Source organism: Procambarus clarkii, unplaced genomic scaffold, assembly GCF_040958095.1.
Source record: "Procambarus clarkii isolate CNS0578487 unplaced genomic scaffold, FALCON_Pclarkii_2.0 HiC_scaffold_118, whole genome shotgun sequence".
NCBI classification, from domain to species: domain Eukaryota; kingdom Metazoa; phylum Arthropoda; class Malacostraca; order Decapoda; family Cambaridae; genus Procambarus; species Procambarus clarkii.
This window is the reverse complement of record NW_027189151.1, coordinates 1,479,407-1,493,180: the sequence shown is the minus strand read 5'-3', so window position 1 is coordinate 1,493,180 and position 13,774 is coordinate 1,479,407. Positions and strand designations below refer to the sequence as shown.

At 39.0% G+C, this 13,774-nt stretch overlaps 3 long non-coding RNA genes across 3 annotated transcripts in view; all 3 read right to left on the bottom strand.

The window, feature by feature from the left end:
* Positions 1-331, bottom strand: part of LOC138360803 (uncharacterized) — an 11,418-nt gene extending 11,087 nt beyond the window's left edge. The window contains exon 1 of the long non-coding RNA XR_011226666.1: positions 251-331. This is a non-coding gene — a long non-coding RNA (uncharacterized lncRNA). The remainder of the gene's footprint in view (positions 1-250) is intronic.
* Positions 332-5,144: 4,813 nt separating this feature from the next.
* Positions 5,145-8,932, bottom strand: LOC138360797 (uncharacterized). Its single transcript, XR_011226660.1, has 4 exons — positions 8,801-8,932; positions 7,193-7,376; positions 5,699-5,796; positions 5,145-5,454 (listed from the first exon to the last, which is right to left on the bottom strand). It is a non-coding gene; the product is annotated as an uncharacterized lncRNA (long non-coding RNA).
* Positions 8,933-9,660: 728 nt separating this feature from the next.
* Positions 9,661-13,124, bottom strand: LOC138360795 (uncharacterized). Its single transcript, XR_011226659.1, has 4 exons — positions 13,098-13,124; positions 11,409-11,592; positions 10,397-10,497; positions 9,661-10,156 (listed from the first exon to the last, which is right to left on the bottom strand). It is a non-coding gene; the product is annotated as an uncharacterized lncRNA (long non-coding RNA).
* Between the last annotated feature and the right edge of the window lie 650 nt (positions 13,125-13,774).

Below are 13,774 nucleotides of genomic sequence, written 5' to 3'. Positions count from 1 at the left end.
CAGTTTAAGGCCTACAGCAGTTCGTGTATGAGCTTGTGGCTTGCAACAGACCGCCCCCTAGTATGTGGCCTACATCAGGTGTCCATCAGTTTAAAGTCAACACGATACCCTACAGCCATATATGTTCTCCAGAGAATTACAACAGTGCTCTCTTCAGGTTAGGGCCTGTAATAGAGTGTGCCTGTTTTACAGCCTTCAGCCGTTTAGGTCATAGAGTGCGGATACTGCAACAGGTTTCGTCAGTGCTTACCTATGACTACAGTCAACGGTAGAGTATACCTCAGTTATGAAGTACAACAATGCTTTCCTCGGTTGAAGCGGACCTCTTTTTTTCTTGGGATCTTGAGATAGACTGAAGAGGTAAGGAGATGGAGGCTTTTTTCCGCAGCCACAACTAATATTCCGCAAGCGGCGCTGTACGACGTGATGATTGTGGGTAAATACCCGCTTGGCTTTCATATCCTTGTACGTTGCTCCGCGATGATGATATTTGTTGATATGTTTGTTACGAAGCATCGAATATCACTGCCAGGATTACAAGCAACGTAGTCCCTGCTGGCAAAGAAAAACGGTTGTGAATGGTTGGGAAACTATATAATAATTTTTGCCTTGGACAAAGATAAAAAAAAAACGCTCTCATGGAAATCAGCGTCTGGACTGGTGAGCGAATTGTCAAGGTTCGAGACTGGTCAGGGAAGTTTTGGCTAGGCGTTAGTCCTTAACTGGGTCCCTGTTTATTATTATTATTATTATTTTCTACCACAGACGTGGCCACACATTTACAATGCTAACCAGCATATATCCATTTTCTTCTGTCCTCCACGGACACGGTGAGAGATTTGTGTTCAATGTGTCTATTACATAGTGTCATTCATGTGCATTTACAAATGTAACACGGGACGCGTATTGGCTCTACTTAGTCCTTTACCCGCCCGTAGTTATATATACTTAAACTTAATTCCAAGGGAATGAAGGGACGACGACGTTTCGGACCGTCTTGGACCATTCTCAAGTCGATTGTGGATGACACAATCGACACGAGAATGGTCCAGGACGGACCGAAACGTCGTCGTCCTTTCATTTTCTAGTGTGTGGATTGGTCAACATACTTCAGCCACGTTATTGTGACTCATCTCCTGCACTTGTACAATACATGCTATATCGCACTGTAACTCTGAAATGCCTCGGCGTCTGAAAATTAGTTTTACAGGCTGCGAGAACTTAGTGACAAGAATAGATACATTTTTATTTTCATTTACAGACTGACATATTTTCAACGTCGCTTTTATCTCGCAATATTCGTAATGTACTGACAAAATTATCTTAATCATGCCTCCACAAGCTCAGAATTCCGCAATGACACTCATGTAGTCGTCTCATTTTGTTTTTGTTCTCTAAGATCAGATATTTTAGAGAACAGGGGAACACACCACGGGACAGGCTCCATACGTGGTACTCACGAGAGGAGAATATTATTAGACAGCTCAATAATTTAATAGATAGAATTACAAATAACTTATTTCTCATAAATAAGCACTCCTGAACACCTCAACAAGAAATGATAAAGACGACAGAATCTTATCACGAACAATGCAAAACAGAGCGACAGACACTAAAGTAGAGTGTCACTCTACTTTATATATATAAAATATATGTCGTCAACGGAATTAGTAAGAACAGGGTACAAGAAATGACACAGTATATGATACAATACGAAGTCGAGCACAATACATATATAGACAGAGATTAACACTAAGAATTACAATTGTCAAGTTAAAGGCGCACGAACACACTAGTCACAGATTCGAGGAAATCACTCAAGAAATAGACAACTGCTCTCAGAGTAACACAGAAACCTAGACATTTTCAGTTGTTTGCTTACTGTTACTGGGAAGAAACTACCGAGAGGATATATGTCACAGCCTTGGATATTTCTGGAGCATTTAAATTTTAAAATTTGTCCCGGGGAGCGAGTTTACTGAGCAGCGCCACTCATCCTGTGAGTGGACACACCGTCATAGCAGCATGTACAACACTCCTCAATAGGAAGAAAGCCCGCTGGGTTGTTCATACTGTCACTTGTACCCAGACACAGCTGGTACTTGCTTAACTGTCTCAAGTGAACAGCTTCTCAAATAAGAAGATTAACATTTGTCATCCTTTAATATCTTACGTTATCTTGCGGGTGCAAAATGGGGGAATCTTTTAAGAACAGTATCTATATATGACAAATGGTATTTTCCTAACTCTAACAATGTGGGGTTTATAATTCTACACATATTTCTAATGTCTCTCGGACGTTCACATTCTCTTAGCTAGTGGTCATGGTGGTGTCCGTCACTCTCACCACAGATTCTACAACTCTGCTGCTCAACTGTTGTTTCTATTCCGAATCTCCATGGATATTTGTATCCAAGACGAATTCTTGCTATCACTTGATTGGCCACAATGATTGGGATTGCCAGCTGCAATCATGTTGTACTAGCGTACAGATTCACTGATTTGTGCTTCTATCCTCCTTTCCTCAGTTACCTTATTACGGTCATGTTGCCTGATAATACCTCTAATTTGTAGGAGAGTCATGGGTATGAAGTATTCAATATTGTCTCCTTCAGCAGCCAGCACATATGCTCGTTTATTTCCACACATTCCAACATGGGAGGGGATCCACAGAAACTTGACGACTTTCCCATGATTGATAAGTACTCTCATAGCTCTCTTGATTTCAGCGACTATCGCAACATTTTCAGCCCGATTTTTCCTTAGGCTTTGTAGTACTGCTTTTGAATCAGTGCAGATCACTGCATCGATAGTGGTTCGTTCAAGGAATATTAACACCATAATAATGACAGTTAGCTCTGCTTGCGTGGAAGAGGCATAGTTCTCAATACGTGCTTTATCTTAATTTCCACGTTGAAAGGTATTATTCCTAATTACAGTGTATGCTGCACCAGCCCTGCCATTGAGACGGTTTGATGACCCATCAGTGTAGATTTGATCTAATTCATCTCCGGCCTGTTTATAAATTTCATCGAGATACTTCTGCCTCATTTCTTGTGGAAACATCATGTTGGACGTTTTCGCTGTCATGTCATTGATGATATTCCTGCATGGGTCGTTTATCCAGAGAGGTAACCTCTCTACAGGCATGAGCTCACGGGCTTGCTCAAACAGAGGAAGTTCTTCGAGGTAGCAGACTGATCTATGATGCCATTTTTTTTGTTTCTCCTGTCTTCTCCTGTAAGTAACAAAGAACACTCAGTTTTTTCTTGGCAATATCATTGTAATGGGGATCTCTGGCTATCTTAGTTGCAAGCTTTGCATTCAGGTCTTTAACGGGAGAGAGATAACTTCTCTCGTAGATTAGATGTTTAGGCAGTTTTTAGGATTCGAATAATGACTGTCATGGTTTCATTTGGAATGCTTTCACGTTTTTTCATATCGCTTTGGGAGCATTTCATTTAGTTTGACATAGAACACTGGTGTGTGTAAGCTTAAGAGGCTCAAAGGTGAAGAAAATCTTCTGCACATCACTAAAAATGTCTTTACTAACTGAACTTTTCCAGTTGTCGGCAAGAATGAGTCCTCCCGCCGGCATACCACAGAGACCAGTGGCACCCAACTTGCCTCGACCAGTACGAGTGACTGGTAGCTGAGTGAACATTGCCCAAAGAAAAACACGCCACAGTTCAGAGCTGCCACATGCAGAATACGCGTCTTCAACTCATCCGGTGGTCAGCTATAAGCCAAACATAATTGATATCTGCTGGGTAGACATCCACAAACGTTCTAAATTATGGGACCTACAAGTACTTCTGTTCAGTGGATACTAGCTTAATATACTTGATCCACTGCCGTGCATACAGGTACAGCAGTTGGCATCTCTTCTGTGCTGTGCATACCCAGAACAGGAGAAATGTGGCGGGTCATTGTATATACGACAAAGTTCACAGAAGGTTAACAACCCCCATTTATCTTCTGTACAAGTTCCTCTCTCCGTAACTAAATTACCAAACCGGAGGTGTTTTATGTGACAACCAAATATATGTTCCCTTTGAATGGACAGATCAATATCAACCCTCATGTCACCCCGAAATACGCAAAACTATTCAACACATTTTGACTGCTGATCGTTCTCTAGAGTCGCATAGGCTCTGCCAGTTTCCTTGATCCCAGAACCATGTGGGTGATGCTGCAGTGTTAAAGCTGGTGTTCTGATGATCCAAAGACCCAGCTTAGCCCTGAGAACGACGTGTGATAAGGTGTTCTGCCAGACCAGTCAACACAAGGTCAACTGATGGACCTGATAATGTGAAAAGGAAACGTTTACACGTTTCGTTAGAACGCAGACAGCCAGGGAATCGTCAAATGCTCGTGCCACTTTGTGTTGGTTCATATCTCCCACAAGGATGAAGTGTTGACATTGGTTTTGATCCAGCAGTGCATCTAGAACATCAGTCAGACATAGTACTGGTTCACTTCCTTGCCATTAAGAGGGATAGCTTGAGAGAATCAACTCGAGGGTCATTAACAGTAGTAGAAAGATCAATTCGTTTAAGACCTTTCTATTATTATAATTATTATTATTATTATCATTATTATTATAATTATTATTATTATTATTATTATTATTATTATTATTATTATAAAATTTTTCCTCTTTCATTACGTAGGATTATAAAAAAATTACTAACAATGATAAACTTACATATATTTGGTAAAAATACAAATATATTTCGTATTGTCTAAATGACATGTAAAAGTTTTACAGGCTCAAACCTTCGTAACACCTTCATACATAACATTTCTGCTAAATATTTGCACTGCAGAAGAATAAAAACTAAAAATACAAACTGAAATTAAAAACTGAAATTAAAAGAACTGACCAAAAATATTGAAATAGATGTCATGTCTGTTGGTCGTCAGCTGACGGCGGGGGGGGGGATATGGTGTAGGTCGTGGACCAGGTCCCCGGCTGGTAGGGTTATTGGACGAGAATGACGGCATATCAAAATCTAACAGTGGAACCGGCGTTTTGCCTGTCGTCTTACAAATTACGGCAGAATTTGTCCGTTTGACCTTATGGCTGAAAATGGACGTAATTTGAAAATGAAAAAAAAATGAAAATAAATTTTGAATTTGAATTTTTCCAAAACAGTAAGTTAAGGGTCCTCTGGTAGGTTAGGTGGGCAGGAAATTCTCCTTAAGTTTCAAAACGTCATGAAAAATGTGAATTGAAAGTTTCCTCTCCTAACATTTCTGAGTAAGCCAGAGGACTCAAAGAGAAAACGGGACAGAACGTCACTTTCGTGAGCGGATTTCATTTAAAATTACGTCAATTATTGGCCATAGCGCGCAAACGAGCGAAAACCAACGTTATTTTTAAGAGATCGGGAGGCCACCAAACCGTATTTTGGGTCTTGATTGTTTTCCTGGTCTTCTGAGTAGCACTCCCTGTTGAGGAGGTCAAATATATATACTTTTAGTTCATAACATCTTGCACTCAATTACATTCACTTCCTGATCAATGTTTATAAGTAAGTAATGTGTCTGTAAGATCATAAATGTATTATTGATGTCAATAACGTTTTTGGAAGTTTATCAATTTTTTATCATAATTATTTTTATTATTTAATGACGAAATTTAAAATAGAATTAATATCAACCACGGGAGACCTTGAGAGAAAGACTTTCTTACCGTATGAGATTGCTTGGCATCCCAGCCTCCGGCGACATCTCTGAAACGTCTTGTCTTTCTGGTCACCCTTCCTGCAGGGAGTTCCCGGCCGCCACCTTCTGTAACCAACGACATGCGCGTGTTACAGCCGTCCTTAATGACAGTCAAAACACTCGTTATTGGGCAAGTTTACCGGTGATTAGAGCCGGCAAGGTTCATGCTTATACTGCATGTCAATTTACAAGTAACTCGTGCGAAAGAATTAATTGATATTATCATGCCCCCCCTCCCCCCCAAAAAAAAATCTACCTCTTGTCCAAACTGATGTTGTTCTAAAGTCACAGACAATTGGACTAAAAAAACATTTGTTATATTAGCACGGGGGATCTTAAAGTGGGGTACCGGTACCCTGGAACTCTGACTGGTGTGTGTGTATGTTCCATGCCTGCTCTAGTGTGTATATGTTCCAAGGTTGCTCTAGTATGTATATGTTCCAAGGTTTCTCTAGTGTGTATATGTTCCAAGGTTACTCTAGTGTGTATATATATATATTCCGAGATGAGACGAATATATATATATATATATATATATATATATATATATATATATATATATATATATATATATATATATATATATATATATATATGTCGTACCTAGTAGCCAGAACTCACTTCTCAGCCTACTATGCAAGGCCCGATTTGCCTAATAAGCCAGGTTTTCATGAATTAATATATTTTCTCTATTTTTTTTCTTATGAAATGATAAAGCTACCCATTTCATTATGTATGAGGTCAATTTTTTTTATTGGAGTTAAAATTAACGTAGATATATGACAGAACCTAACCAACCCTACCTAACCTAACCTAACCTATCTTAATATGTTAGGTTAGGTTAGGTAGCCGAAAAAGTTAGGTTAGGTTAGGTTAGGTAGGTTAGGTAGTCGAAAAACAATTAATTCATGAAAACTTGGCTTATTAGGCAAATCGGGCCTTGCATAGTAGGCTGAGAAGTGCGTTCTGGCTACTAGGTACGACATATATATATATATATATATATATATATATATATATATATATATATATATATATATATATATATATATATATATATATATATACATAAAGGCCACGTCTTGGGTGTAAAACAAAACACATGCAACCTCCCCGTGGCTCAGTGGTAAGACACTCGCTTGGCGTTTCTCGAGCGCTATGGCTTGGGTTCGAATCCTGGCCGAGGAGGATTGACCGGGCGCCAATCCTTAACTGTAGCCTCTGTTCACCCAGCAGTGAATGGGTACCTGGTTGTTAAACGATTCGGCGGGGGTTGTATTCCAGAGAAATTAGGATTAAGGACCTGCCCGAAACGCCATGCGTGCTTGTGGCTATACAAAAATATAAAACTCTTGTATGTAAATATAAACACGAGGAAACACACCAGGGAAAAGTGTACCCCCGTTAGAGAACTGTATAATAATTAGCAGGACAAAACTTCTTGATCAGTGTGACTACAGACCAGGGTTGGGTAGTGAGCTGACGAGGACGCTGCACCACAGAGCCAACACCACCACCACACACCACACCACACATGACACCCTCATCCCTCCGGCTCGTCTCCCACACCTCGGACCGGCTGTGCTGGCAAGGGGTCAAGGCCGGATACGGTCTGCTCGTCAGCCCTCGGTAAATGTTCTTCCCTCCTGCAGTAGAGGACAGCAAATTAAAACTCCTAATATTGTATTTTACTAAAAAATATATTGTCTAGAATAATAGTAAAAGAAGGAATAATAATAATAATAATAATAATAATAATAATAATAATAATAATAATAATGATAATAATAATAATAATAATAATAATAATAATAATAATAATAATAATAATAATAATAATAATAGTAATAATAATAATAATAATAATAATAATAATAATAATAATAATAATAGTAATAATAATAATAGTTGTATAAGATAGACAATACAAATAGTCACGTATATATACCCTGAATGTCTTACCAAGCTTCTCGGTGTATATATGCTGGGAGTTTAATGTAGTTCTAGACAATTCTCAGCACTAAAGTATATTTGCTGTTGGTCAATATAATCTACTGTGGCGGTATCAATACCCCGTCTGCCGTTAATAGGCTTTAAGCCCAAAATTAATCAGTTGGTAAGTACTTAGAAATATATCTTGTATAGACAAAAAAAATCTCTTAATAGAATGTATACTAAACCTTTTTTTTTTTTTTTTAGATGTAATAGAAGCCAATTACACCTGTTACTACAGGTGAAAATAAACTGAACAATTATCTTAAACGTAGAGAGGACTGAAGTGTCATTTCCAATGACACAGTTCGAACATTTCTTAGGCTTTGCCACAAACACTTGATTTACAGGCTAAGCGACTTGGTGTTGATGAAAATTTTCTGTGATTCCTTGAAAACTGCTTAAGGAAGCGAACTTGACATGTTTTCACTAACAGTCATTCCTCATGTGAGCTCATCGTAGATTTAAGTGGGCAACAGGAGAGTGAGACCTGACCATTGCTGTGCAACATTTACATCGCTAACATTGCAAATGATTACACACGGCTTTACAGGCGGTAGTCAGAAGATGTAGAACACATTAATGAAAACCTTCAAATTATTTTATCCCGAGGACAAGAGCAAGTTTTTGAGGACCCAGAAAAAAAACCGAGTTATTGCAGCATCCTTGAGTCATTCTTCACCACTAAGATAACAAGCAAGATTACCCTTAACCTCATGCACATCCAGCTATGTAATACTATAGTGTACTAATACTATTGTACTACTAGTGCACTATAGAATGCTAGTCTCTGCCTGAATCCTGCTCATCTGTTCAGTGGTGCTTTCTTCAGTTTAAGGCCTACAGTAGTTCATATTTGAACTTATGGCTTACAACAGACCGCCTTGTAGTATGTGGCCTACATCAGGTGTCCATCAGTTTAAAGTCAACACGATACCCTACAGCCATATATGTTCTCCAGAGAATTACAACAGTGCTCTCTTCAGGTTAGGGCCTGTAACAGAGTGTGCCTGTTTTACAGCCTTCAGCCGTTAGGTCATACAGTGCAGATTCTGCAAAAGGTTACGTCAGTGCTTACCTATGTTTGGGGCGGACGGTAGAGTATACCTCACTATTGAATTATAATAATGCTTTCCTCCGTTGAAGCCGACCTCCTTTTTCGCTGGGATCTTGAGAGAGACTGATGAGGTAAGGTGATGGAGTCTTATTTATGCAGCCACAACTGGTCGTAATAGTCCTGGAATGTCCGCCGCTTCCGTAGGCGGAGCTGTACGACGTGTGGGATCTGGGGAAATACCCTGTTGACTTCTCTGTGGATGTACGATGCACTGTGATGATGATATTTGTTGATATTTTTGTTACGAAGCATCGAATATCATTATTATTAAAATTATTATTTTCTACCAGTGCCAGTATTACAAACAATGTAGTCCCTCCTGGCAATGAAAACGGCTTTGAATGGTTGACAAACTATATCATAATAGGATTTTGTGTTAGGGAAAAAAGAAAAACTCTTTCTTGGATATAGTGACCGATTTGTCAAGGTTCTAGACGAGACATTATCAGGACCCTCAGTTGACGAGAAGGTCAACTGAGGAACCTGATAATGTGGGAACGAAACATTTACACGTTTCGTTAGAACGCAGACAGCCAGGGAATCGTCAAATGCTCGTGGCACTTTTTATTGGTTCATATCTCCCACAAGGATGAAGTGTTGACATTGGTTTTGATACAGCAGTGCATCTAGAACATCAGTCAGACATAGTACTGGTTCACTTCCTTTCCATTAAGAGAGATAGCTTGAGAGAATCAACTCGACGGTCAGTAACCGTAGTAGAAAGATCTATTTGTTTAAGACCTTTCTATTATTATTATTTGTATAATACTTTTCATCTTTCATTACGTAGGATTATACAAAATATACTAACAATAATAAGGTTACATATATTTGGTAAAAGTACATATATGTTTCGTACTAACTACATGATATGTAAAAGTTTCAGAGCCTCAAAGCTTCGTAACACCATTGTGTATAATATTTTTGCTAAATGTTTGCAATGCTGGAAAATAAAAACTGAGATTAAAAGAAATGTAAACAATATTAAATTAGATTTTATGTCTGGAAGTGGTGGTTGGTCCTCAGCTGATGGTGGGAATTAGTGGACCAGGTCCCCCAGCTGGTGGAGGTAGTGGACCAGGTCCCCCAGCTGGTGGAAGTAGTGGACCAGGTCCCCAGCTGGTGGAGGTAGTGGACCAGGTCCCCAGCTGGTGGTAGTGAACCAGGTTCCCAGGTGGTGGAGATCAGGTCCTCAGCTAGTGGGGGTAGTGATAGTGGGCGAGAATCCCGGCATATCAAAATCTAACCGTGGACCAGGCGTCTGCCAAACCATATTTTGGGTCTTCGTCTATTTCCTGGTCTTCTGAGTAGCGCTCCCTGTTGAAGAGGTCAAATATATATATATATATATATATATATATATATATATATATATATATATATATATATATATATATATATATATATATATATATATATATATATATATATTTAGTTCCTAACATCTCGTACTCATTTCCTGATGTAAGTAATGTGTGTGTAAGATCATGTGTATATTAATGATGCCAATATATAAACGTTAATGGAATTTTAAGTTCTTAACAGAGACTGTCTTACCGTATGAGGCCGCTTGGCGTTCTGGCCGCCGGCGACAGATATGTACACTAATTGCGCCTTTCTGGTCACCCTTCTTGCAGGGAGCTCCCCCCCGTCACCTTCTGTAACCAACGACATGCCCTCGTTACTGCCGTCCTTACTGACAATCAAAACACTCGTTATTGGAAAAGTTTACCGGTGATTAGAGTCGGTGAGGTTCATGCTTATACTGCATGTCAATTTACAGGTAACTCGTGCCAACAAACTAATTGATCTTATCCTGCCCCCCAAAAAATCTGCCTCTTGTTCAAACTGATGTTGTTCTAGAGTCACAGACAATTGGACCAAAAAACATTAGTTATATTAGCACGGGGGATCTTAAAGTGGGGTACCGGTACCCTGGAGCTCTGGCTGGTGTGTGTATGTTCCAAGTTTGTTCCAGTATGTATATGTTCCAAGGTTGCTCTAGTGTGGATATATTCCAAGATACGAATTTATATATATATATATATATATATATATATATATATATATATATATATATATATATATATATATATATATATATATATATATATATATATATATATATATATATATATATATATATATATATATATATATATATATATATATATATATATATGGTGGTTAGAGTTGCAATTTGCCATTGTGCAAACACTCCCATCACATTGTTTGGTTAGGTACCCAATAACCCACTGCACAATATGTATTAGAACCCTGACTAAGTAGAACAGATGAGATTGTACATATGCTGGTTAGCACTGTTAAAGATCTTTAGTCACCTCCTATCGTTGAGTGCTCAATAATCATGTCAATAGAGGGCAGAAGAAAATGTATATATTCTAGTTAGCATTGTATAAATAAAGGCCCACGTCTAAGATGGAAAACAAAACACGCGCAACCTTTTAACATATAAACACGAGGAAACACACCAGGGGAAAGTGTACCCCCTTAGAGAACTGTATAATAATTAACAAGACAAAACTACTTGATCAATGTGATTACAGACCAGGGTTGGGTAGTGAGCTGACGAGGACGCTGCACCACAGAGCCAACACCACCACCACACACCACACCACACATGACACCCTCATCGCTCCGGCTCGTCTCCCACACCTCGGACCGGCTGTGCTGGCAAGGGGTCAAAGCCAGATACTTCCTGCTCGTCAGCCCTCGGTGAATGTTTTTCCCACCTGCAGTAGAGGACAGCAAATTGAAACATAATATTATGTTTTACTAAAAATATATTATGTTTAGAATAATAGCAACAGAAGGAATAATAATAATACTAATAATACTACTACTAATAATACTAATACTAATACTAATACTAATACTAATACTAATACTAATACTAATAATAATAATAATAATAATAATAATAATAATTGTTTAAAGTAGATAATACAAATTTACACGTATATACATTGAATGTCTTACCAAATTTCTCGGCGTATATAAGCTGGGAGTTTACTCTACTCCTGGACTATACTTAGTATGAAAGTATACTTCCTGGTTGGTCAATATAATCTACTGTGGCGGCCTTAATACCCCTCCCACCATTAATAGGCCTTAAGCCCAAAATTAATCAAGTGGTAAGCACTTAGAAATATTTCTTGTATAGAGACAAAAAAAACTTTCAATAGAATATATACTAACAAACATATTTTGTTAGAGGACCATAAGACCTAGCTGTTACTACAGGTGAAAATAAACTGGACCCTTGTCTTGAACGTAGAGAGGACTCAGGTGCAGGCGATGAGTCACAATAACGTGGCTGAAGATTGTTGACCAGACCACACACCAGAAGGTGAAGGGACGACGACGTTTCGGTTCGTCCTGGACCATTCTGAAGTCGATTGAGACTTGAGAATGGTCCAGGACGGACCGAAGCGTCGTAGTCCCTTCACCTTCTAGTGTGTGATCTGGTCAACAGGACTCAAGTGTCATTTTCTTGGACACAGTTCGAGCATTTCTTAGACTTTGACACAAAGGCTTGATTTACAGGCTAAGCGACATGGTGTTGAAGGAAATTTTCTGTGATTCCTTGAAAACTGCTTAAGGAAGGGAACTTTACAGGTTTTCACTAACAGTCATTCCTCCTGTGAGCTCACAGTAGATTCAAGTGCCCAACAGGAGAGTGAGACCTGACCATTGCTGTGCAACATTTACATAGCCAACATTGCAAATTATTGCACACAGCTTTACATGTGCTAAGCAGAGGACGTAGATCACTTTAAACCTCCAAATTATTTTAACCTGAGGACGAGAGCAAAATGTTGATGATCCAGACAAAATCGCGAGTTATTGTAGCATCCTTGAATCATTCATGACCACTAAGATAACAAGCAAGATTACCCTTATCATCATGAACATCCAGCTATATAGTACTAGTCTCTGTCTGAGTCCTGCTTATCTGTAAGACTTAAGTTTAAGTAGGACTTTCTTCAGTGTAAGGCCTACAGCAGTTCGTATTTGAGCTTACAGCTTACAACAGACCGCCCTCTAGTATGTGGCCTACATCAGGTGTCCATCAGTTTAAAGTCAACAGGATACCCTACAGCTATCTATGTTCTCCAGAGGATTACAACAGTGCTTTCTTCAGGTTAGGGCCTGTAACAGAGTGTGCCTGTTTTACAGCCTTCAGCCGTTTAGGTCATAGAGTGCAGATTCTGCAACAGGTTACGTCAGTGCTTACCTATGACTGGGGCCAACGGTAGAGTAATGAAGTACAATAATAATAATAATACTTATGAAGACAATACTTATAACAATAATACTTATGAAGTACAATAATATTTTCCTCCATGGAAGCAGACCTCCTTTTTCCTTGGGATCCTGAGAGAAACTGATGAGGTAAGGTGATGGAGTCTTATTTACGCAGCCACAACTGGTCGTGATAGTCCTGGAATGTCCTTCCCTTCCGCAGGCGGCGCTGTACGACGTCTTAGATCTGGGGAAATACCCTGTTGGCTTCTCTGTCGATGTACGATGCTCCGCGATGATGATATTTGTTGATGTGTTTGTTACGAAGCATCGAATATCATTGCTAGGATTACAAACAACATAGTCTCTGCTGGCAAAGAAAACGGATCTGACTGGTTGCCTAACTATATCATAATAGGATTTTGTGTTCGGGGAGAAAATAAGAAAAAAAAAATGCTTGCTTGCAAATCAGCGACTGGACTGGTGACCGGTTTGTCAAGGTTCGAGACTGGTCAGGGAAGTTTTGGCTAGCCGTCAGACATAACCTATTCGCCTCTGTTCACTCAGCAGTAACTGGGTACCTGTTTTTATTATTATTATTTTCTGCCACAGACGTGCCCACACATTTACAATGCTAACCAGCATATATACATTTTCTTCGTCCTCCAT